This window comes from Polypterus senegalus, chromosome 2 (genome assembly GCF_016835505.1).
Source record: "Polypterus senegalus isolate Bchr_013 chromosome 2, ASM1683550v1, whole genome shotgun sequence".
In the NCBI taxonomy this organism is placed as follows: domain Eukaryota; kingdom Metazoa; phylum Chordata; class Cladistia; order Polypteriformes; family Polypteridae; genus Polypterus; species Polypterus senegalus.
In genome coordinates this window covers 163238257-163264569 of record NC_053155.1, presented here as the reverse complement: position 1 = coordinate 163264569, position 26313 = coordinate 163238257, and the positions used below count along the sequence as shown (strand labels likewise).

General features: G+C 37.7%; 1 protein-coding gene across 1 annotated transcript in view; it reads left to right on the top strand.

Annotated features, from left to right (window-relative positions):
* The first annotated feature begins 13747 nt into the window (after positions 1-13747).
* Positions 13748-26313, top strand: part of LOC120523522 (protocadherin-16-like) — a 372188-nt gene continuing 359622 nt past the window's right edge. Inside the window, exon 1 of the mRNA XM_039744918.1 lies at positions 13748-14350. The gene's annotated coding sequence lies outside the window, so the exon portion shown is untranslated. The remainder of the gene's footprint in view (positions 14351-26313) is intronic.

Genomic DNA, 26313 nt, shown 5'->3' with positions numbered 1-26313 from the left:
AAATGGCAGAACATCTTCCTGCATGTGCCTGCCTGTATAAAGCAGTCTATCCAAACCTCTGTCACATATCACAAATGCCACTGTAACAAAATATTTAAAAAACTAAAATATGATATATGTCCCTTTTGGGGAGCAAATGAATAACAGAAAACGCTCCAAACTTTCCAATCAGCTAATTTACACCTGAATGTTTCACTGTACATATGTTTTTTAACTTGTGAAGTACTTATTTTGCCACAGTTGAAATACACGAACAAACAAATTTAAAATGCAACATTTCCATCCATCCATCCATTATCCAACCCACTATATCCTAACTACAGGGTCACAGGGTTCTGCTGGAGCCAATCCCAGCCAACACAGGGCTCAAGGCAGGAAACAAACCCCGGGCAGGGCGCCAGCCCACAGCAGATGCAACATGTCATTTCATTTAAATATCATTAACTGTATTTGTGAACTTTTTTGCAATTTCAAACTTTCAAAATATGTTTCATACAGATAGCATGACACATCTCAGAGATGACTGAGAGAACCTTGACTGGTCAGCCAGTTCACAATGAAAAATACCTATCAAGAAACACCCAACGGTTGTTAAAACCTGTAATAGAACAGGAATTGTATGATTCCTGCATGATGTAATAATGTAATAATGTAATAATGATGTAATAGCTGTAATGTAGACTTCAAGTCAGTACACAACTCTAAGAAAATGGCTCTAAGAAGTTTAAACAGGCTGATAAGCTGAAGCATTTTTATCATAAAAACAAAATATATAAATCAATATAAGCCAAATAAATTATCATGATCCCTGATAGTCTACCATTGATAATATCCTCCAAAATTGCTAACGCTGCCATTGCCATTTATGTAAATGTTATGAAATGTGAACTCACTACCAAATAAGATCGACGAACTGGCTGCACTGGTGAAAAATGTCAGGATCTACAGAGAATGCAGTTTGTTGTGTTTTAGTGAAACATGGCTAACAACTAACATCCCAGATGCTAACGTGGAGCGGGTTTAGTACAGTTAGAGCAGACAGAGACGCAAGTACCTGTGGGAAGCAGAAAGGAGGAAGAGTTGCTCTCTCTGTCGATACAAACAAGGTGGTACAACTCTGGACATGTAAACGTTAAAATCTCCACTTGCTGCAGGAACATCGAACTGTTGGTCGTAAGTTTGCATCCCTATTACTTGCCCAGAGAGTTTGGACAAGTTATTGTTGTTATTGTTTACATCCCTCCTCGGGTGGACGTGGAGATAGCGGGTGACATCATCCATTCCACTGTTGCTAAAGTACAAACACAGCACCCTGAGGCGCTTGTACTAATCGCAGGAGACTTTAACCATGTGACGCTGGACAAAACATTACCTGCCTTCTCCCAGTATGTGGATTATAACACCCGGGGAAATATGACTATCAAACTACTGTATGCAAACGTTAAAGACGCATACAGCGCCACCCTGCTGCCTGCGCTTGGGAAAACAGATCATAACCTGGTTCTGCTTCAGCCTCACTAAAAACCAAAAGTGAGGGAGCTACCCACAACCACATGCTCATTCAGGAAGTGGTCCCCTGAAGCAGAGCAGGCTCTGAGAGACTGCTTTGGAACTACAGACTGGGATATCCTGTAGGGGTCACATAGTGAGAACATTGAGGAGGTTGTTGACTGCACTACTGACTACATCAACTTTTGTATAAAAATTGTAGTTCCAGTAAGAACAGTACGCTGCTATGCTAACAACAAGCCATGGATTACAAGTGACATTAAGGGCCTTTTGAACCAGAAGAAAAGGGCTTTTAAAGACGGTGATCAGCATGAACTCAAGCGCATACAGAAGGAACTCCAAGTCCTGCTCAGGGTGGCGAAGGAGCAGTACAGGAGAAAGCTGGAGCAGAAGTTGCAAAATAACAGCATGAAGAAAGTGTGGGATGGAATGAAGATCATCACTGGCTGCAGCTTGAAGCGGGGTGCCACCATCGAGAGAGATGTGGAGAGAGCAAACCAGATGAACAACTTCTTCAACAGGTGTGACCACCCTAACCCACTCTCACCTCGGAGTACTGCACCCTCCACCCATCCTTCTGCTGATACCAGCATAGGAGAGAGTTTCCCACAACCCACAATTACAGCAGTCCAGGTAAGCAGAGAGTTAAGGAGACTTTGTGCCAGCAAAGCGGCAGGTCCAGATGGAGTATTGCCATGACTGCTGAATGCCTGTGCATTGGAGCTGGGGAGTCCTCTAAAGCGCATCTTCAACCTGAGCCTGGAACAGGGGAGAGTCCTGAGGCTTTGGAAAACATCTTGCATCACCCCAGCCTCAAAGGTATCATGTCCTAGTGAGCTGAACGACTTCCGGCCTGTCGCTCTGACGTCACATGTGATGAAGACCGTGGAGCGGCTGCTGCTTCACCACCTGAGGCCACAGGTCCACCACGCCTGCGACCCTCTGCAGTTCACATACCAGGAGAAGGAGGATGCCATCATCTACAGTGGTGTGAAAAACTATTTGCCCCCTTCCTGATTTCTTATTCTTTTGCATGTTTGTCACACAAAATGTTTCTGATCATCAAACACATTTAACCATTAGTCAAATATAACACAAGTAAACACAAAATGCAGTTTTTAAATGATGGTTTTTATTATTTAGGGAGAAAAAATCCAAACCTACATGGCCCTGTGTGAAAAAGTAATTGCCCCCTGAACCTAATAACTGGTTTAGCCACCCTTAGCAGCAATAACTGCAGTCAAGCGTTTATATAACTTGCAATGAGTTTTTTACAGCGCTCTGGAGGAATTTTGGCCCACTCATCTTTGCAGAATTGTTGTAATTCAGCTTTATTTGAGGGTTTTCTAGCATGAACCGCCTTTTTAAGGTCATGCCATAGCATCTCAATTGGATTCAGGTCAGGACTTTGACTAGGCCACTCCAAAGTCTTCATTTTGTTTTTCTTCAGCCATTCAGAGGTGGATTTGCTGGTCTGTTTTGGGTCATTGTCCTGTTGCAGCCCCCAAGATCGCTTCAGCTTGAGTTGACGAACAGATGGCCGGACATTCTCCTTCAGGATTTTTTGGTAGACAGTAGAATTCATGGTTCCATCTATCACAGCAAGCCTTCCAGGTCCTGAAGCAGCAAAACAACCCCAGACCATCACAATACCACCACCATATTTTACTGTTGGTATGATGTTCTTTTTCTGAAATGCTGTGTTCCTTTTACGCCAGATGTAACAGGATATTTGCCTTCCAAAAAGTTCAACTTTTGTCTCATCAGTCCACAAGGTATTTTCCCAAAAGTCTTGGCAATCATTTAGATGTTTCTTAGCAAAATTGAGACGAGCCCTAATGTTATTTTGCTTAACAGTGGTTTATGCCTTGGAAATCTGCCATGCAGGCCGTTTTTGCCCAGTCTCTTTCTTATGGTGGAGTCGTGATCACTGACCTTAATTGAGGCAAGTGAGGCCTGCAGTTCTTTAGACATTGTCCTGGGGTCTTTGTGACCTCTCGGATGAGTCGTCTCTGCGCTCTTGGGGTAATTTTGGTCGGCCGGCCACTCCTGGGAGGGTTCACCACTGTTCCATGTTTTTGCCATTTGTGGATAATGGCTCTCACTGTGGTTTGCTGGAGTCCCAAAGCTTTAGAAATGGTTTTATAACCTTTACCAGACTGAGAGATCTCAATTACTTCTGTTCTCATTTGTTCCTGAATTTCTTTGGATCTTGGCATGATGTCTAGCTTTTGAGGTGCTTTTGGTCTACTTCTCTGTGTCAGGCAGCTCCTATTTAAGTGATTTCTTGATTGAAACAGGTGTGGCAGTAATCAGGCCTGGGGGTGGCTATGGAAATTGAACTCAGGTGTGATACACCACAGTTAGGTTATTTTTAACAAGGGGCAATTACTTTTCACACAGGGCCATGTAGGTTTGGATTTTTTTTCTCCCTAAATAATAAAAACCATCATTTAACAACTGCATTTTGTGTTTACTTGTGTTATATTTGACTAATGGTTAAATGTGTTTGATGATCAGAAACATTTTGTGTGACAAACATGCAAAAGAATAAGAAATCAGGAAAGGGGCAAATAGTTTTTCACACCACTGTATATGCTACATAGATCCCTCTCCCACTTGGACAGAGGCAGTGGGGCTGTAAGAATTATGTTTCTGGACTTCTCTAGTGCCTTCAACATCATCCAACCTCTGCTCCTTAGGGACAAGCTGACAGAGATGGGAGTAGATTCATACCTAGTAGCAAGGATTGTGGACTATCTTAAAGAAAGACCTCAGTATGTGCATCTCGGGAGCTGCAGGTCTGACATTGTGGTTAGCAACGCAGGAGCGCCGCAGGGGACTGTACTTTCTCCGGTCCTGTTCAGCCTATATACATCGGACTTCCAATACAACTCGGAGTCCTGCCACGTGCAAAAGTTTGCTGATGACACTGCTATCATGGGCTGCATCAGGATTGGGCAGGAGGAGGAGTATAGGAAACTAATCAAGGACTTTGTTAAATGGTGCGACTCAAAACACCTACAACTAAACACCAGCAAAATCAAGGAGCTGGTGGTGGATTGTAGGAGGCCCAGGCCTCTCATGGACCTGTGATCATCAGAGGTGACCGTGTGCAGAGGGTGCAGACCTATAAATACATGGGAGTGCAGCTGGATGATAAATTGGACTGGACTGCCAATACTGATTCTCTGTGTAAGAAAGGACAGAGCTTCCTTAGAAGGCTGGCATCCTTCAACATCGCAATAAGATGCTGTGCATGTTCTATCAGATAGTTGTGGCAAGCGCCCTCTTCTACGTGGTTGTGTGCTGGGGAGGCAGCATAAAGAAGAGGGATGCCTCACGTCTGGACAAACTGGTGAGAAAGGCAGGCTTTATTGTAGGCATGGAGCTGGACATTTGGACATCTGTGGCAGAGCGACGGGCACTGAGCGGGCTCCTGTCAATAACAGAGAATCCACTGCATCCACTGAACAATATCATCTCCAGACAGAGGAGCAGCTTCAGTGACAGACTGCTGTCACTGTCCTGCTCCACTGACAGACTGAGGAGTTTTTTTCTCCCCCACACTATGCGACTCTTCAGCTCCACCAGGGAGGTAAATGTTAACATTATACAAAGTTATTGTCTGTCTGTTATACCTTCATTGTTATCACTCTTTAATTTAATATTGTTCTTTAGTATGCTGCTGCTGGAGTATGTGAATTTCCCCTTGGGATTAATAAAGTATCTATCTATCTGTCTATCTATCTATCTATCTATCTATCTATCTATCTATCTATCTATCTATCTATCTATCTATCTATCTATCTATCTATCTATCTAAATAGAATACAGTTCATAGGTTATGCAATATGTAAATTAACATTAAGCACATACATTTTGTATTATTACCAACATTGAAGATAGCTGTATTGGGAGTTAACTGTGAAATAATTAGTTCGAGAATATCGGAATGCCAAATGCACAATGAAATTAGATTACTTGAATGAAATGAGATTTTCTGTTCACTTCATTGTCTTGCTGCCTGGATTCGCTAAAATGTGAACACCAAAAAAAACTGCATAGTACTTATGTATCATCAAAGTTTTCTTTAACGTTAAGCCAATTTTCAAGTCAAATTCATGTTTTCTATATTCGATATTTGCCCAAAAAATGATTTACACGCATTTTAGAATATAATTTAATGGATGAGGCTCCAGGCCCTTTAAAATCTGTAAAAGGTTATTCCAGAATTCTGCAGTCTTTGTGATCAGATATGGCCCTTTCTTGATCAAATGTCTTTAGGGACATGATAGGAAAAGCTGAAGGTAAACCAGGCAGTTCACTTCCTGCATTGCTGAAAACAGGCACTCCACTTAGCGCTAGATGATTCTACAGTAAAGGTTTTCCTAACCTAGACATTTAGGGAGTCTTCTACAACTGCCACCTGCGTGGAGTGATGTCTATTGGTCCCCAAAGGGAAAAAATCCCTCCTGAGTGGTAGCTTATTTCCAAAAATCCCAGATAGGCTATAAGGCGTTTATTTGAGAGTCTACAACACAGACTAATCTATTAAGATCAGCAGTTATATGGTTGTACCTGAAGGTGGGTAATAAGCAGTAATGGCTACATGTTGAATTAACTGCAAGCAGAAAAAATAACTATGTGAACTGCCTGTGAATAAAGTATTTCAAGAATCAGTAGTAATTGCAAGTAAATTCACTGTATCCTATTTATTAAGTAGTACTAGGTTGTTGTACCGTGTTAGCCATTACGAATGTAGAGAAAAGCCAAGCAAAATGACACCTTTTATTGGCTAACTAAAAAGATTACAATATGCAAGCTTTCGAGGCAACTCAGGCCCCTTCTTCAGGCAAGATGTAATACAGAAACTGAAGTTTCCTGTGTTTATATCCACACACTAGGACAAGAAACAACAATGGTAAATTTTTAAATGAAAACTCTTAAATGTAAAAAATTAATAGGTTCATTCAGGCTAAGATTAATTTAACAGGAGATAGAAGAACAATGTATGGTCAAGATCTTTAGATAAGATAACTGTCCAACAAAGTCCTTTGAAGTTTGTGATGAGTTTTTTAAAACAATGCAGATCTGTAGTCAAGTTGTCTGTGTCAGTCTGAGAGATGCAAACAGTCTTCATATCTGGCTATAAAACTCTTGTCTCTGTTCAAGCCATGCTGTAATGTATTAAATTTTAACATGAGCTTAACTTCCCATTCTTTTCTCTCTTGCTGCGTTTTGAAGTTGCCCATAAGCACTGTGACTTTAAAGTCCCTCTCACAGTGTCCATGGCTGTTGAAGTGGGCCGCTACAGGAACATCTGTGTTGCCATGTTTAATGTGGAATCTGTGTAAATTCATTCTCTGGCGTAGTGTTTGTCCAGTTTCTCCCACATAGAGTGTAGTGTCAGGACATTTCATGCAGAGAATTAGGTACACAACATTCGATGATCTGCAGGAAAATGATCCCTTTATGTGATGTTCAAGTCGGGAGTTTGGTATAATTATACGGTCTGTATTGTAGATGTGGGCATACGTTTTACATCTTTTCTGTAGGCAGGGAGATGTGCCATTTTCTGTCGGTTCATTTAGGGAGCTTCGGACAATTAGTTGCTGAAGGTTTGGTGGTTGTCTGTATGCCAGGAGGGGAGGTTCAGGAAATACATTTTTTAGTGTTTGGCCGTTGTTTAGTATTGGCTAAAGTTCTTTTATAGTTTTTCGAAGTGTTTCAAGATGTGGGTTGTAGGTGACAACAAGGGGGATGCGGTTCTTGTTGTCTTTGTTTTTATATTCCAGAAGGTTCTTTCTGGGTATGGCAGTAGCTATTCGTATTTGAGTGTCTGTTGTTTTGGGGGTATAACCTTGTTTGATGAACTCTTGTCTGAGCTCCTGCAGTTGTTGATCCCGGTCTGTCGGGTCTGAGCAAATACGATTGTACCGTATTGCTTGGCTAAAAATAATGGAGCCTTATATGCTTGGGGTGAAAGCTATCACTTCTTAGGTAGGTCCGTCTGTCTGTTGGTTTGTGAAAAACAGAAGTTACAAGGGTGTTGTTTTTCAGTTGAACTGTGGTGTCAAGGAAGCTGACTTCTGTTTCTGAGTAATTCAGCTTCAGCTTTATGTTGGGGTGAAAAGAATTGTATTCATTATGAAAATGAACATTGGTTTTAAGATGCACATTGACATGAAATCTTCCTCCAATTTTGCCATAAATAGGTTTGCATAGTGAGGTGCAAACCGACAGCCCATTGCAGTCCCCATTTGTTGCAAGTAGCAATCTTGTCCAAAAGAGAATAGATTATGTGTCAGAGTGAATTTTATCATTTCTATTACTGACTTTGTGGGTAAATCATGTTGTCCGAGGTACGTTTCACATGCCAGTATGCCATCATCATGGGGGATGTTTGTATACAGGGCCTCAACATCCATTGTGGCCAGTAAGGTTCCCTCAGGTAAAGGGCCCAAAGCAGACAGTTTTTTTAAGAAGTCAGTGGTGTCCTGGATGTAGCTGGTTGTGTTGCGGGCGAGAGGTTTAAGAATGTATTCCACCCAACCTCTTTTTTTGCTATTTCAATTTTTTTTTTATGTGAACTGTTTTACTTTGAATTTTAACTAAAACTTTTTAAAATGAAGATATTTTATCTGTGGAATCATTTCAGCATGTCAGGCTTTTGTTGAATCCCATTTAAATGCTAGAGCTGCTGAACTTTGGTAATTTTTTTAATTTAAAAAACATAGATACACTTCTGATTTCACTATAGTTCACTAAGGCAAATTAAGGGCTTACATATAGATCACAGTGTTTGAAAGATAATCTGTGTTCAACAAAATTAATATTGAGGCCCTCTCAGTTTAAAGTTGTAACTCACATCTAATTACAGTAACTATAAAGCCGGATGATCACTGTATATTATAACCAAACTGATTCAGAAAGCTTCAGTAAAATGGTAAGCATTTGGAGAGAGCACATTTTTGATTAGTGGGTGGAAATTTTGCAAATATCAGTGAAATACCCATAACTGTAAATTCAAAAACTCTAAAATTTATCTTTGATAAATCTGCTTTTAATTTATATTTTGGACTTGGATCTGTTTTTAAGTTTTACATCCAAGATATATAGATATATTATTACCTTTATTGTCCACAAGTGGAAATATGTTCTTTTTCAGTTGGCAGCGCTGAATAGCATGAAGCACACACATTCAGTTAAAGAGCCAAGCAGTTTGTAGGTATATAAAATGTGCTAAAATGATAACTTTAAACAACAGAAAGATGCTACAACATAATACTCTAATAAGCAGCCAATCCATTCATTTTGTTGAGCAGTTTGATCACAGTGGGGATAAAGCTGTTTCTGCCTCTGTTTGTTAATTTTGGAGTCATATATCTCCTCCCAAAAGGCTGGATCTAAAAGCAGCTGTTCAAATAGTTAATATGGCTCTCTGACTCTTTTCTTTCAAGATTTGAATCCCTGAGCACTACCATCCCTAAATTGGAGCCGTCAGACCAATTATTTTCCTGATGGTATCCTTGTTACTGTCCGCAGACAGTGTCATGTACCAGACTGGGAATGAAAAAGGCAGTGAGTCCACAATGAAACAGGTGTAATAGCTCCATTGGTGTGGGTTCTAGGAGATACAGTCTCCAGGAGCCAGTTCACTAGATGGTCACATTGCTGATGCTTTTGATTATGTTAAGTGATTTAACTGAACTTCATGCCAAAATCTAGTTTAGCCTCCAGGTACTTAAAACAGCTGACTTGCACCCTGGGTTGTAACAGTATAGTAAAATTAATAATCACATTTAATTTGGGGTTTTGTTCCTGAAATCATCTTTGTGACATAATTGTTAGTACACATGTAAGAGAATAGAAGCAAAGGTCTATGCTAAGGTTTGCATATTTGTAGCTGAAAATCCACAAAGGGAGAAAATTAATCATGAATCTTAAAATAGTGTTTTATTCCTATAAGAGTATAAAAATGACCATTGTATTTTGTAGGGCTTCTATGTATAACAGCTGGTGAACTAATATTTACCTTGACTAACTGCTCCATTTGAGAAGGAAGGCCATGATGCACCTGTAGCTTGAGCAATTTATCAAAAATATTGTCTACGGAGCAAAAACAATTAACAGCATTAACAACAGTCTTAAACTTCAACAAATGTTTCAACGAAAAGAGAATATGAAATTAGACATGATTTGAGAATGAAAATTTTTCTTATTACTGTAAAGGGCTGTAAAAAGATATCAAATGTATATTTTGTGTCTTTAAAGATGAGAATGACAAAGACCTTGAAATGTTAATAATTTTGTATTTTCTACTTAAAAATGTTAACCAGAAAATAAGGGTTAGATATTACCAGGGGAAGTTTAAAATACTTCTCAATAGATGGACAAGGGGTGGGGACTAATAACGGTTATACCCAAACTTAAATATGTAAATCTTTTTGTTTTATGCATGGAGGATGAATCAAAATAAATTCAGACTGACTGGTAGCCCACCATGTTGCAAATCGAAAGCTTAGATAATAAGAGGAATAAGCCAAAAATGATGAGTAAATGAAACACTAGAAGTTGCTGGGGAAGTTTTACCAGTCATAGTGAGGCAGTCAGATTTCGGAAGCAGTTGCTATGGCACATGAACAAATAGCTGCTAACGAAGGTCTGCTTAGCATTCAAGGCACTTTAGTCAAAAACCCAAAGAAATTGCTACAGCACAGACACAGCTAGGAGCTCACCAAAAGCCAAAGCCAGAAACACCTTTGTTAATTAAAATCCCAAGTGTTTTTTTTTTGTTTTGTTTTTCGTCTGTTATTTTAAACGGTATTTACTAGTGTATAATTTCTAATGATGTATCTATGTTATTGTTACAGCACTGCAATACCACTGCTTTAGGGAATGAATCACTTTCCATGCAGAAAATAATTAGAGTTTCTTGTTGCCCTGCACTGCACAATATTTGGGACCAACAGAGTTTAACTTCAGCATTTGTTGTGGTTTGAACAATATTGGAAAACTCTTGGAAACAGGGCAGTCCTATAGTGCATTGCCAGGGTGGGCATTTCAAGTTATAGGTTGGATTTCAATTTCTAACTTTAATATGCCTTGTAAGCACTTCTATAAGCAGCCAAAGCAACATATTAAAGCTTTACAGATGTTATAGATATTACTTGATTACTCTTGTAACTTAAATTTTTAATATATTTTACTTGTTTTATAATTAATGAAAACAAAATAATAAAATGAAGATCTATTTTTTTTCGCTCTGCAGAATGTACCATGGTATGACTTGTCTGTTCCTCTAATACATTGTAAGTCACTATGTTGAAGCAGTTTGGAATTTACAAATAAAAATGGCAAATCAAAGAAACAGTTCTAGAACATGTTACAGCTTTCGATATAATGCATCTGAATTATGTGAATATGCAAATAGCCAAACAAATTTATATTAAAAAAGATGCTATATGCTCTACTGCATAAGTGGTATGTCATAACTTACAGTATGTAATTTTTGGGAAAATCTCTTGATTTTCTGTTTTAGCCCTTTTCCTAGTTCAGGTGTGGTAAAACAGTAAACAACAAAATGATTTTGTTAGTTTTCACTGTTAAAATTATATCATTGTCTCATAAGATTCAAAGTTTCTTATCAAAACTCATTATCTTCAATGTAAAGATTAATTAGAAAAATTAAATTTTTGCAATATTTGGTCTTTTATTTCCATTGGCAAAAAATCTGACAAATCGATTCGCATCCATCGACTTTGTTATTGGTTTCCTATTGTTGGGTACTAAATAATGAAAAGCGTTTAAAGCTCTTGACAAAATAAAGAAAGAATTCCCACATATGTTGCAGGCATTCCAGTTACCAACACAGTCACATAAAATGTATACAACTTTAGAAATGCCACCTTATATTTCTCTAGATGTTTATACACAGGTCTACAACACTTATGAATTTAGCCAAGTATTTTATTTTTAGACTTGTGTTTTCTATTGCTGCGGTGGGCTGGCGCTCTACCCGGGGTATGTTTCCTGCTTTGTGCCTTGTGTTGGCTGGGATTGTTCCAGCAGACCCCTGTGACCCTGTAGTTAGGATATAGCAAGTTGGATAATGGTTGGATGGGTGGATGGATGGATGTTTTCTATTGCAATGCCAGTGGGGGTCTCAAAACTGTTCTCGTTGATAAATGATTTGGAGTAGGCTGGAGGCAATATGTTGCGCTCGTGAAATTTTTCTTAGAAAACCTATTTTTCCATTTTTTAATGGTTCTGTTCAGAATCTTTTGCATATATCTCTTGAGTGACTAGGAGAATGGTGGCACTGTCACCATCTATATGTCCTATAGTGGATACTACAACATTTAACCAAATGACTGTCTACTGATTTCTGCTGCTGGGATTTAAACACTCAGGAACGTGCAGTTCCTCTACCTACAAATCCTCTTTTGTATTTTGTTTAATGCTTCTAGTCATGCAGTAGCAACCTCACAAGCAAGACACAAGTCCACAGTCTGAAACTGTAGAATAGAGTTTGTTAGTTTCAGGAACCATGATTATGTGCAAAGAGTTTCTTCATCTCAAAGAACCTATGCTTATTTATTTGAACTAAAAACCAGACACCTCTGTCCAGATATCAATTACTGTAATCTTGTTTTCTTCTATATGACCAGTCCATCAAATCTCCCATAACTTTCCAAAGTAAGGGTGTCATGCTTTGTACTGTTGTGCTCATGAGGGAAAGCAAGTAGTGTATTAGCTCAAAAAAAAAAATCTTGCACATAGCTCTACCAGGATATCACGAACTATTGGCAAGTTTTGCCTGCAGTTGTAGCACAGAAAAGCTCTGGGCCAAATTTTAGCAGCAAATATATAAGAGTTTAAACTACTATAATTCTGTATGTCTTTAGATGTTTTGGGACACGCTGGAGGGACTATGTCTCCCAGCTGGCCTGGGAACGCCTCGGGATTCCCCCGGAAGAGCTAGAAGAAGTGGCCGAGGAGAGGGAAGTCTGGGCATCTCTGCTCAAGCTGCTGCACTCGCAACCCGATCTCAGATAAGCGGAAGAGGATGAATGGATGGATTTTGATGTTTTGTGTCTAATGCTTTTAACAATTGCAATAGGTTTAGCACCTTTAGTTAAAATGTACTCAAACAGTTGGAATGAAAAGGCAGAGGAAAAACCATCCATGCATTCCATGGTTTTCTATCTGACAACATGATGTCCATTGCCAATAAAGTTATTCACTAGCAAGAAATGTTATAATTTCCTTAATGTTTTCCATCTTATTTTTTTAAACATTTTATTAAATTTATTAAAATCAATTAATATTCCATACAAGCAAGTCAAATTTTACAAAACTAGGTTTGAATCAAATCAACCCCCACTTATATTTTAAGTAAGCCAAAAATCATCTCGTCTCCTTCTTTATGGGCATCTAAATTTAGTTTAGGAAATGGAAACCTACAGATGACACTGACTACCAACATGCTTCTGCTTATTCCAGTTACATTTTCCACTAAGTAAAATCGTGTTCTTTGATCAAATCATTATCACCTGTAATTGTGACAGGGAAGATAAAAACAGGTATCCTGCTGGATTATCCTGGGCTGTGTTGCTCAAGCATTGGTCATGGTGATAGCCCTAGATGGATCACCGGAGCATACCAGGGTACACATCCCATAATTCCCCACACAGAACAAAGTTAGGGTCAACAATAAGCCTAGCATGCACATTAACACAATGTAAAATTCAGAACCTGGTTTATTATGAGACATAGACTATCATCCTGCATTCCAAAAGAACATTTTTTTTGGCGGGTGGGGTAGTTTGCACATTGTCCCACAGAACACAGGATTATGTGAATGTCATGACTACAGTGTGGCCCTTGTGAGTTGACAAGGTTGGTCCTAGAATTTCATCCTCGTCCCAAATATGCATGTTTGCCCTAAGATGACTCTAATTTTCCCCTGGTTGTGAGCCATGTGAATTATGCTGTTACTGTGTCCATCCACTTACTGAGACAGTAAAATAATACCATTGGCCAGTTCTGTGAAACTGTTATAGTCTACTGATAGAAAATTTAAACCAATCTGATGCCCAGCATCAAACACACTTGATGCCTCTTAAAACTAACAAAGGCAACTGTTGATCAGTACACAATGCCATAAGGCACTGAGTATTTGGCTTAATAAAAAATTACATAAAATCGATGTACAAGGTGTGTGCCCATCTCAAAGATAACAAAGTTATAGACTGAAAGCGTATGTCTTTTTGGCAATGACTTCACAGCATCCTCTCTACTTCCAAATGGTTAACAAAGATGCCTGCCTGCCTCCCTCCGCCTGCCTGTGCGTGCTGAATAAATCAACCAAAGCTGCGCATGAGAAAAGCACGGCTGCGGCTCGAATTTCACTAGGCAAGGAGCAGAATGTGAGCTAAGAAACCGAGGAAACCGTGAAATGCCAGCAGAGTACCGCAGGAGCAGAAAGGCACAATAGAAAAAAAGCTGCAAAGGCTGTCAACAAAGAGTGTAAAAAAAAAAAAAAAATCATCTATCAGATTTCAAACGAACATACATAAGAGCAAGTGAACAAAACTCAAATGATGGAAAACGCGATTTTTAGCAAAAAGAGAAATGGGATGATTTTAAGACCTCGTTTCACCAAACTCTAAAATGAATATGCACAGGATGTAACCTTTTAGAAATCATTTTGGATTATTCTTTGAAGAACTACAAAGGAATTTTGAGAAAATCCGATTGCACGGCAATAGGTTTTGGATTTTTTCGGAGCGCACACGTATACATAACGGATTCTAAAGAGAAAGGAAATCCGACTGTAAGTACGCAAACTGCTTTAGTTACTTGAGACTATTAAGTAATTTTTCTTAATTCTGGCCCCTAAATTGGGCAGATGATGAATTTCAATATTTCTGTTAAATACAGGTAACACGTTATCGTTTAGATTTATTTTAAGCTTCGCAAGCTGTCCTTACAAGAAGAAAGAACCCACAGTGTAAGCATCGTCCCGATTATTTATGTTCCTCTTTGTTAAGCTACATTCGAAGACATAAAATGTGCGAGCGTTGCTGATAATAGTCCGAAATTCTTCAGTGAACACAAACCTGATTACCACGATTTTAAATGGTTATGGAAAATGTGTTTTATTTGTTAAGCAACATAACGGCAGGAAATTTGTATTGTGAATTTGATGTTCTACGTGAATAAATATACGGAAGCTTATTAAGATGAAAAAACAATTAGGGACACGGTGGAAAAAATGTCTATTTCATCGACTTTCTCTAATCACGAAATAGACCTCTTTTTTCTTCTCCGTGTCCCCAATTTTTTTTTTTCTTCTCTGTGGCCGTACGCATTCATATAAATATCTCACTGGGGTTCAGGGTAAAGAAATGTTTCCTTTTTATGTAAAGAATAAACTACATTTTTTTGACTTTCAAACAAAAAATACGTTCTTATGTATTCCATTTTCATTGTCGACAAAAGCACTGGGGCGCAAATCGATTTATTACTGATTTTTTTTCAAAGGTTCCTTGGGGCTTTAATGACTTAAACGGGTTGTGTTGAGAAGACGGTTAGTATGTGAAGCACATACTTTGGTGTTCTATTGTAGCGAGAAATGGCGAGAATGATGTGTGAAAAAGGTACAAAAGGGTTGGATCATGAGCGTCTTCTCTGCCGAAAATTAATTGCTCAACACCGTTTCCAGTAGCTGGAACATGGACGTGGGGTTCATCCCCTGATGTATTGTTATATGCTTTTTATTTTTATTAAAATGGAAACTGCACAAATACAGCACGCGAAATGAAAGGTAAACCCATTGTCTGCTTAGATATTAAACGATGGTTCAACGCTGCACAATTAGCTTGCTTGCTTTCGTCATTTAAGAAGAATCCTACCTTAAAAGAGTTTTTTTGTAGTGGGCCAAAGCCCTCGGTCTATGTGCTATGCGAGGGGGAGGGGAGTTGGGCGAAGCCAGTTTCTCTTTGCTGCAGGAGCTTTAATAAGAACCATATGGGTAAATTCATAGTGAATTAAGTTTTTTAGTGGGGCAGAAACAACAAAAATATTCTCCCTCTGTACTGTTCAACGCAGGTATGCTAGTATAAAGGTAGTGGTTGTTCACCATTCTTGTGTATTACTTGAAAACAAAATTGAAAAATGTAGTTGCTGTAGTTGGATTAGTTTTTGTTTTAAAGAGATTATGCACGTTTCATCGAAGAGGAATGCTTTCCAAAGGGAAGCTGGTACCAGGCATTTTTGCCAAGGCAAATCAAAAAGCACTTAATTTATTACAGATGCTTTGTATTCTGTTTGTTTCTGAATATTAGAATGAAAGTAGTACAATGTGATTGTAGAATCACTTAAGCTGTCAAGTAGAAGAGGTATCAAGCTGTTTTTCTGGTGGACTTTGGAGGCAGATTTTTGTTTAGAGTTTTCATTTTTCTCTTTACGTTTTTGTGTTGTTTTTCTCAGCAAATGCATTTGCATTTATGCATTTGGACTTCCCTTTTCTTATTCAAGCACTTTCCTTCCACTTGTATCAAACCATTATATCACTAGTGTGGACAGAACGTATTCCAGCCATATTCCAGGTACAAGAAAGGAACAAGTATGAAAGAATACCATTTGGCTCAGTTTACAGGAGGACTTTTAGCTTGACTAGCATAGCTGGCTGCTTTCTGTCCTTTTTGTTGGGTGCAAACCTGAGCTGATGTCCTAGGAGTCCAGTGCAGATAACCTGCGAATGGACATTCTCCTGCATAAAGAGAACAACTGCAAATTCACTTAACATGCATGTTATTGGTATAAGTGTAGAAAGCCATGTTAATACAAAGAAAATATGCAAACACTACACAACAACCAAACCAGAAATAGAGCCCAGCTTCCTAGAGGTAGTAGCCTAAAGAGTTGTACCATTATTATTTTTAAAATTTTTTATTTCTGACAAGTGCCTTTATGATCCATCAAGTTAATTTCTAGCAGTGAATTAGGAAAGGTAAAAAATACGGTTAGGCAACTGCTAGTCAAGATTTTTGAGTCAACAGTGTAGGACACAGTACAATTCATCTGATTACAAAAGGAGTTTCAGTAATGGAGTATTTACCTTTTAATTAAAATATGACTGTATTGTTTCGTTCCAGTAAGGGTAAACCTCTGTCTAGTTGCCAATTTCCAAAAAAAGTGAATCAACAAATTACACAGTATACTAAGGCTCGTTTCAAGACATGCAAACATACAAATATACAAATGAGCTTTGCAACAAAATAATGTTCAGTAGACAATCATTCAGATGCCTGGCAAAGCAGAGTAAGGTCAATGCCAGAAAGGTTCGCAAATGTAGCAGGTAAGTGATAATGCCTACCAGGAGACTGAAAATAAGAATTGATAAACAGTAGACGTAGTAGGACTGTAATGTACACCTGAATAGCAGATTTTCATGTATGGATCTAAGGAGAAAGCTCCACTGAGCAGATGCCCAAAACCTTAATTCAAGATTCACTAACAGATCAGTAAGGACACTTGGGAGTAGTGGGGCTGCCAGCATCACATTTTTGATGATATAGGGATAACAGGATTATGTGTTGAAATATGAAATTTAGAAAATTAATGACAAAGTAATTTTGTCAAAGATTTCACCTAAAGAATGTCTTTATAATAGATTTACAAGATGACTATAAGAGTCACTCATTATAGGTCATTTAATATGAATTGTTAATACAGGAGGTCCAAATATATTGATATCTGTTTACATTTATGGTGAATGCAAATTATAAAATTAAAAACAAATGTTCTGGTATAAAATGAGCATTGCTTTACCATCTGCAGATTAATAAAACACTCAAAAACGTGGATAGTAAATAACCACAAAGTATAAAATTCAGAGCAAGAAACTGCAATAGCAGTACTTTTCTTTTTCTCAATAAAACCTTCTTAATCTCCTGACCAAAGAGGTTTTTAAAACATTATATTGAACAATCCCATAGATGTCAAAGACAAAGGCTCATTTCTTGGAAATCCTTTCTGCAGTGTCCAGATTGATTCAAACAGCAATGGACTGTTTCAGCAGGTGTACTTCAAATATGAGGGGATCTTTTACCAAATGATACTGCATTATAGAGAATGTAATTTATAATATCTGCACCTGCTTTGAGTGAGTAAGAGGACAGCACCTGTTCACTTGTGACATATTGCAGTTTCAAGTTATTCACCTTCTTCAGAGCTCAGCAGCATGTCATGTGAGCACTTTTGGTTCTCATCATCCATAGAAAAAATAGTTTAGAAAGTAAGGTCAGATTTTCTGTCAGAAAAGAGGCTTGATTACACTATTTTTGTGCGTCATTCAATGTTACAACAGGCATGGAACTAAATAGACAGAGTTGCAGTCAAATGTTTTAATAAATAGCTATTTAAATGTTAGTCTTCTCATTTGAAAGTTTTCCAGCTATTGGGAGTCATGAAACTAGTTAACAATGCAGTCCCACCACTCTTGACTCCTCTTGTGTACTGCATTTATGCACTTACTTACTATATTATGAAAACAAGCTGGCGGAATGCTAAAAAGACAATTTAACTTGACTATCTAAAAGTAGTAAATCGCAACAAGGTGAAATTGTGAAAGGATCATTACAGAGTCTCTAGACCGCAAGAGTGGAGCCCCATTATCCCATCTTGTCTCCCTCACTCCCTGCGCCCAACCCTATGAGGCCTGACCTGCCCATTTCCTCCCTCCCACAAGTGCCTGGGTGCCTACCTGTGTTGTTTTGGTGGCACTAATTAATGACTATATTTTTACGGCTTCTGGTGTGTTAGCAGCTCTACATGTTGTGGTAATATTTTGTGTGTTCTCAGAGTTTTACAGTGTTTTTCAATAAATTTATTTTATTTCAACAATAGAAAGTGTTTTGCTAGATACATCCAAGTATAATCACATTGTGTTGAGCTTAGTTGATTATCAATAGACAAAATTACTGTATGTATTTATGGCACAGGTAACCAAAGAATATTGTGAACAGTGTCCGCTGGAACTTAATCTTATTTTTCCTATAGGATCAATGATTCAGGATCAGATAGTTTCCATAACTGGAATTTTTCAGGAATGTAACTCCCAAGGATAACAAGAATTGTCAGCATATGCACTTTCTTGTGTTTTAAAATGAATTTCAAGGGGAATGAGTCCAAACGTGAAAACAAAAGACTTAAACCTTACAAAATATGTCAATTTTTCAAGACAAAATTGTTATTGAGTGTTTATATATGAGTGTTTTGAAGTTTCATACATATTTTATCCATATTGCTTTAGGAAGGAAATAAAAGCTAAATATTTTTGTGTGATTCAGTGATTTTAAAAGGAGACTGTAACGTGCTTCATATCACTGTGTGTCTCCCCCTGCAGCATACTGTCACCCCCAGGGACGTGACTTCCTCTAGCTTATACTGTAATTTTTACATTTGAAATGGCTAATTACTTTTACTCACTCAAAAATGTTGACCTCATGGTGTGCTGTAAATGCAAAAGCTGGCTTGTAGTGGTTTATGGTTCATCGTGGTTTAGGTCTATTGCAGGGGTCTGCAACCTTCACTATCAAAAGAGCCTTTGTGTCCCCTCTTCCTCCAAAGAAAAATAGTCTGGAGCCGCAAAACATAACACAGCTTATAAACTTTTAAAAGTTTTAATCTTTTTTTAGATTTTACATGTTACAACCACAGAATACAACAAACACAAGTGCAGTGTGCATGTGTAGGCCTACTTTGAAATAAATTCAACTGAACTATGCAGGCCTATTTGAGTCCCTCCTACACCTGTGTAAAATTAAAATAAAAACTAGCCCACTTTAATATAAATAAAACATTTAGCTTTAGCATAGCAGCTTTAAAAAGTAAACATAAAATTCCATTTCAGTGTGCTCTCATCTTCAGGTTTCCCTCTCAGCCAGCAATCAACTGAAGCACCTGAACATACAAAAAAACCTACATCAGCTCTGGGTCTGAAATGAATGTGTTTTTTTCTGAAAAATAATAGCCTATTAAATGCTATTGTTCTCACCTGTTTAATGTGACTTCTGTTTCTGAAGTTCGCTGCAGATCATCTCTATGTCGGGTCTGTATGATATGACTTTGACCTTCACACAGGACTGTAGGCTCTCATGTGTGAGGCGGGAGCAATATTTGGACTTTATGAAGTTCATGCTTCAGAAAACTTGCTCACATAAGTATGTTGAGCCAAAGATGAACAGGACTCCAAATGCATATTTTTTCAGTTTCATATACGTTTCGGGAATGGCACTCCAAGTGTCGAAAACAAGTTTGTCAGGTTTGGGGAGGTTTTTAATATCACGCCATTTGTGCTCTTTAGCGAGAGTAGCCTTCTGATGGGTGACTTCTTCAAGATCCGCTGTCAGGCATTTGAACTTGGTCACCCATAAATCTTTATTCGCTATCACGACCAGTTCAATTTCTAGATTGAGCTTACTTACTCCTGTGAATGCGGATGTGTTCAGCAGGGATGGGTCGATGTCCAGGGGTGTGACAGGGAAGGAGAGAGTGTTTTTTTTCTTCTTTTTTGGGATTTATTCATGGTTAGTGCAGGGGTCGCACACTGCAGAAGCCGCCTGCAGGTAAAGGCGAGGGCTACAGACTTAGATGTGACGCATATTTTAGTTGACAAATTATAAATAAATAAATAAATAAATAAGAACAAAAATTAGATGTTAAAATGTATAAGAGTAGTAGTAATTGTAGTAAATAAACATATATATATATAAATACAAATTAAATTAAGAAATTGCTGCTATTCAATTTCATGGGTTTTTTTTTTTGTCAAAGCCAAAGGGAGCCACTACAAGGAGGCTGAAGAGCTGCATGTGGCTCCAGAGCCGCGGGTTGCCGACCCCTGGTCTATTGCATAGTCTGCCATTTTCACTTTAGCAGTATTTTTTTTATCTTGCATACATATGACACACCACAGAATGTGTTTTAATACTAATTGTTGATTGGTATTTACAGTCATAAGTGTAGGTAGACTAGGCGCTATCAAAAATCAAATACTTAGATAAAAAATTAAATGTAGAGTAATCAGTTCAGTCAGTCAGTTATTATCCAGCCTGCTATATCCTAACACAGGGTCACGGGGGTCTGCTGGAGCCAATCCCAGCCAACACAGGGCGCAAGGCAGGAACAAATCCCGGGGCAGGGTGCCAGCCCACCGCAGGGCACACGCACACCAATTACATACTAGGGACGATTTAGGATTGCCAATCCACCTAACCTGCATATCTTTGGACTGTGGAAGGAAACCAGAGCACCTGGAGGAAACCCATGCAGACACAATTGTGGACAATTTTAAATTGGATGTGTTGATGATTAGAATTTCTATGTTTTTTATATTTTTAACAACTGTTCCACCACAATGGCATTAACAAGGATGTGTGGGTGATTATGGAATCACAAAGGTTGGTGTACAAACAGGAAATGCGTTTAGTGGAAAACGAGGATAAGAAAAATGTAGCCAAATAATAGATGGTTGGGAACAGGAGCACAAAAACATATTCCACACAGAGCAGATTTAACCTGGAAATAGAAAGAAAAGGAGGAGGAATGTATTGTATATTTGACTTTCAGAAACTGAAAAGAGGCAAACCCAGTTCAATCAAAAAATTGCGGTGTGAGGGAGTGCCAGCACAGGAAGGAGCCAAGGCGGTATTTTTTAAAACTTATAAAAGTGCTTCACATTTTATAACACAGTTTTATGTGGCTAATTAATATACTGTATAACCTGACTGTCAATAAAACTTTGACTTGAAAAATACCAAACTTAACCTTTTAATGTTCAGGAAATATCTAAACTATGTAATGTAAGCACCAAGGATATGGAATTGGATTTCTTCAGCAATTCTGATTAAGGCATCAAACACTGCTGGTAGTTTAAATGTAGCTTATGTGGGTGTGTGATTTTGCACTTTAATGTCGCCTTTTGCTTTATTGAATACAATTTGTTTGGATCTGATGTAACTTCAGTTAAGTTTTCAACATGTCTTTGTGCTGCAATGGGTAATGTTTCACTGTGACCCGACATTTGCGCGATAGACATATGTGCGCAGACAAAATAGCGCCGATTAAAATGCGCTGAAAAAATCACACCGACAAAATCGTCCCGACAAAATCTTGAAAATTTAATCAAATATGAATTACTAGTATAAAGCATATATAATAATGTTTATTTTAGAAGTCAATATTATGAGACGCGGCATGCCATCAGCACGGCACGCAGATAGTCCTTAAGATCACGCCCTGCATATGTAGGAAGAATTGCAGCAAGGGCATCCCACTCTCTTTGCCTCTCTCGCGATTTTGTCTTGGCGATTTTGTCAGTGCGCATTTGTTGAAAACCAGTTAGCGGGTTTGTCGGCGCTCATTTGTCGGTCGCGGTTTTGTCAGGGCGCATATGTCTATCGCGCTTTTGTCGGTGAACCATGTTTCACACACCCATGACTTTTGTCTCTTTTAATATTTTTAGGTTATTATTGAACAACAATTCAACATTTCCTGGTTTCATACTTCAATTTTTCCATCTTTAAAAAAATTAAAGATGATTAAAATAGCTGCATTCAAATCTGACAGTTAATTCAGTAGATTAAATACTTCCCCAAAAACACCCATACTCATTTACCTTGTTAATTTTTTCCCAAACTTTAAGGGTCGCTGTCTGAGATACACAATTTTTTATTCTAGTCATTTCACATTTATTTTCCATGTATTCAATTTATACTTGTTTCTAAATTGTTTAACTTACACATTATTTTTACAACACTGTCTCGGGTTAGTCACATGATTTGAGTTATCGTGAGTTATGATGTCACTGTGGCATAAAGAAAGCACCAACTGGCTTGCTAGCATCCTTCGGTGGATAAAATAACTTAAAAACTTTCTTCATCATTAGTTAGTTTTCTAATAAAGTACATCTGATGGCAGCCTGTTATGGTTTTGACCCTCTGTTTGTTCTGGACTTTTCTGCTTGCTTTACCAGTTTGTAATTTATAGTTTAGCTTTCTTTTGAATATGCTGTCTTTCTCTCCCGATCTTTTCCTACCACTTTTTCAGCCTTTTCAAACAATCTTTGGAATTATCTTGTCCTTAACAGTTATTCTATTGCATATACGATATTCATGTAGTAATTCCTAGAATGTTGAATACAAAATGGTTCATTTCTCCATTAATCCATGTTCTAACATGCTTACCCAGTGAAAGGTCGCAGGGAGCCGATGCTCATCCTGACAATACCACACAGATGGGACAAGATGGAGGCACCAGCCTGAGTAGTGATTCAGAAGTTTCATATTTAAAATGTTTCAGAGTGAATGGGGAATTACTACTCTTACAAAGAATTCTTCTTGGTGGCTTATCATATTAAAATTTATAGCAGAGAGGTTCTTCATGTATTTTTACAATGATGCACTATCTGTGTTATTTATACAGTATGTGAAGATTTACTTTATTACCAGACATTTGAATTATGGATGGGGGACACAGATGGACTGATCTGTACTGTTATGTAATTCAGTCTCAAAGTGTTTTTTTTATGTGGAGAAAACAAACGTATAGGAAAAAAGGAAAACAAGAATTAACCTCACCCAAGGTGCATATTTTAATGATGATTTTAATGTTATTAGGATTTGAAGAGGGCAAATCTATGTCCAAAGGAGAGCATCTAGAAAAGAGCAACAAAGATAAGTATAAGAGTCTGTGTATTCCAATGTTAAAGTTATACTGCTAACCCCGGGCAAACAACTAAACCCAGAGTTAAGGCACGATTAGAAAACTGCTAGTATAAAGCAGTTCAATATCTAAAATCTATCGAACAACGTAACCAACGCTCGCTTTATTGACCCCCACCACCAGTCCCAGCTTAGCATTAACAACAAGCCATATCACCAAATAAAGAAGAAGCAAAAGAACAAATATATTATTTTACATATATAAAGAAAAACAAACAAATACATAGCAATCAAAACCCCCCTCTCTGGTTTAAACACGCGATGTTCATAAATAAGAAAAACCAGACTGTCCAAATGGTTTTACTGTCCTTATTGTTCAGGGCAAAGAGAAACCCTACTGGAATACGCCGGCTGTCGAGCCGATAACAACAAAGTTTAATCCCACCGGTCCAAGATATTTGTCAGCGAAATCAAAGAAAAAGAGTCCATCTTCAGAGACGCGTCTCCCTTGTGTCACTGAGTCTTCAAAAAAAAGAAGAACTTGTTCCAGTAGATACTTTTTTTCGTGCTACCTTTTCAGTTCTCTTTGCTCCACCACAAGATGTCTCCCTTTCTCCCCTTCTTTTCCGGTTTTTAAGCTTTCAACACCAACCACCCTGACCGAGTTATGACCTCCCCCTTAAAGGTGTATTTACAGCAATGCACCCAAAGAGGCAGCAACCGCCCACAGAATAATAGCATATGTGGCACCCGCTACAAAGTATAGGGACCTTTAGAAGGCAATATATAATTCAATCCAGAAAACCATGATGTCAAGATTTTTTTCACACTGATTAGAAAAATTGAAGCCATTCATCTTGGCGTTTTTTATTATAATGTACTTTACAAAATACTGTATGAAAAATCCGGCTGAGAAAAGCAGTGTTCTCAACAAAATCTTAATGGATATTTTCTGTTTTAAATGATGCCATGCCATGCTCCTGTACCTCCCTTGAGCGGCTAGTGTCAAAGACATGCTCACATTGAAACCACCAATGGAATTTCCATCCTGCCAATGAGTCCAGTGGGGTAAATGTAAGGAAAAGGAAACTGTTGTTGTACTGTTGTGGCCTGGAATTTATTGTGCTCACTTGGGAGCATCAGATTCAGACCAAACTTCATGTATGTACATTTTTAAATGGGCATAAGGCAACAGCAATATTGCATAAAAAAGCTTTAAAGCCTTAGACTTGGAATGAAGGATTGGATTGGTCTTGTTTAAAGCATCCTACTATTTTCATTGTAATTCATGGGAGCTTTCTTAACTCATTTATCATACAGAGTAACATTATAAAAATAAACAGATAAAGGAAGATTAAGACTATTAAAGAAACTAAAGAATGTATAAGCAGAGACTCAGTCAAACTGTTATTAGCAAGTACTATCTAATTTGCATACTGCTCCCACAAAGAACACAGAAGTACAAGAGATCTATTTACAATGGTGTCAAAAGCCTATGCTGGTGAGCTAGTTCCCAAAGTTCCTGCTGCTCTATAATGAATAAATCAGGCAAAAAAAGACATCCATCCATCTGTTTAAAACCCCCTAAATCCAAAAAACAGGACAAATGTTAAAAAAGATATTATTTGCAGTCTGTTTAACACTTTTTAAATAAAATTAAAAGAAGGGAAAACTGTCCTTTTCAGCAAAGCATACAAAAATGCAGAAACATGCAATTATAAAGAAGAGTAAGATTAATAGTCTATTCAGCTAAACTGGGCACAGATTAGCTGTTTTTCCTCAGTTAAACTTTTTTTGTTTACTATAGCAACTTCTTAATGTGAATGAATCAGTATAGCATGTTGTTTTCATGGAAATTAGTCTTAGGCATCTGAGTCAGTACGCATTAAGTATTGGTTAGTGTTAAATTACATGTCTCTTTGTTGAACTTGCTTGAATGTTTCTAGTTCCTGTCCAATTGAAGAAAATGTTATTCGATAAATATATTGCTATCTATGAAAATGGGCCACCTTATCATTGTGTCTGTCAGATAGTACAAGCACTTGTTTTGTCAGTCATAACTACAGTACACCAATAAATCACTGTCACTTTTGCTGAATTTGAGGAAACTTATCCTATCAACTATATCAGAGTAAGAAAAACGATTTATTGTGTTTGTTAAAATCAGGATACAATGAATTCAGTAAATTGGAAACAAAAAATGTTATTCAGCATGTGGCATCTGTTTACTTACGGAAACGTATTAGGGCTACGGTGAAGAAAAAAAAATACGGACACAGTGAAGAAAAAAACCTAAATGTCGAGAATAAAGTCAACATGTCAACTTTAATCTCGATGTAAATGGCAAGAATAAAGTGGAAATATCAAGAATAAAGTCAACATGTCGACTTTAATCTCGTCATAAACATCACATCGAGATTAAAGTGGAAATGTCGAGAATAAAGTCAACATGTCGACTTTATTCTCGACATATATTTTATTTTTCTTCACTGTGTCCGTATTTTTTTTCTTCACCGTGGCTCTAATACGCTTCCGTAATTTACCAGTACTGTCACCAATTAACACTTTGTAAGGTAACAACAAAAACATTTTTTTTCAATACCACATTTTCATACAAAGGATGTATCTCAAATTGATTTACATGAGTAAGAGTAAAAGAGTCAATTAAGAGTTGATAACATTTAACCATTGCATGCTGCAGCCAATTTAATAACCTCTGACTATCTTTTCTCTACTATATTTGCTCTGCATTCTTTTACTTTCCCATTTTTTCTTTTCATGTTTTTGCTTTTTTATTGATGAGTAAGGGAGACTTTAAATGTAACCAATATACAGAATTAAAGGCATGATATTATTAAAATATACTGTATGTAAAATTATACTTAACTAGTTGCCCAGCAGTGTATTTCAGCACACTATACTGCTTTATCTAAATTTAATAAATATTTTAGAAAAGGCCCCTGTTAGGGAGTTTAGAAAAATGCTAAATGAGAAAGAATTTTTTAGACTTCCTCACATGCAGCATTGTTTTTATAGAAAACAAAAGTAAAATTGAAATAGCTATTTA